The following is a 777-nucleotide window of genomic DNA, read 5'->3' as shown; positions in this document are numbered from 1 at the left end:
CCCACTGCAAAAAAAAAAAAAAAAAAAAAAAAAAAAAAAAAAAAGCCAGATTGTAAAGACCGTCGATGTCAGGAAGAAACTGCATCAATTAACAGGCAAAATAACCAGCTATCATGATAATGACAGGATCAAATTCACACATAACAATATTAACCTTAAATGTAAATGGGCTAAATGCCCCAGTTAAAAGACACAGACTGGCAAATGAATAAAGAATCAAGACCTATCAGTGGACTGTATTCAGGAGACCCATCTCACATGCAAAGACACACACAGGTTCAAAATAAAGGGATGGAGAAAGATCTAACAAGCAAATGGAAAGCAGGAAAAGACAGGGGTTGCAATCCTAGTCTCTGATTAAACAGATGTTAAACCAACAAAGATCAAAAGAAACAAATAAGGCCATTACATAACAGTAAGGGGATCAATTCAACAAGAAAAGCTAACTATCCTAAATATATATCCACCCAGTACAGGAGCACCCAGATTCATAAAGCAAGTCCTTAGAGACCTGCAAAGAGACTTAGACTCCCACGCAATAATAATGGGAGACACCCCACTGTCAATATTAGACAGATCAATGAGACAGAAGCTTAACAAGGACATCCAGGACATGAACTCAGCTCTGCACCAAGCAGACCTAATAGACATTTACAGAACTCTCCACCCCAAATCAACAGACCATACATTCTTATCAGCACCACAACTCACTTATTCTAAAATTGACCACGTAGTTTCAACAAAAGCACCCCTCAGCAAATGTAAAAGAACAGAAAT

Source organism: Macaca fascicularis, chromosome 3 (genome assembly GCF_037993035.2).
Source record: "Macaca fascicularis isolate 582-1 chromosome 3, T2T-MFA8v1.1".
Taxonomy (NCBI): domain Eukaryota; kingdom Metazoa; phylum Chordata; class Mammalia; order Primates; family Cercopithecidae; genus Macaca; species Macaca fascicularis.
Note: the sequence above shows the minus strand (reverse complement) of the source record.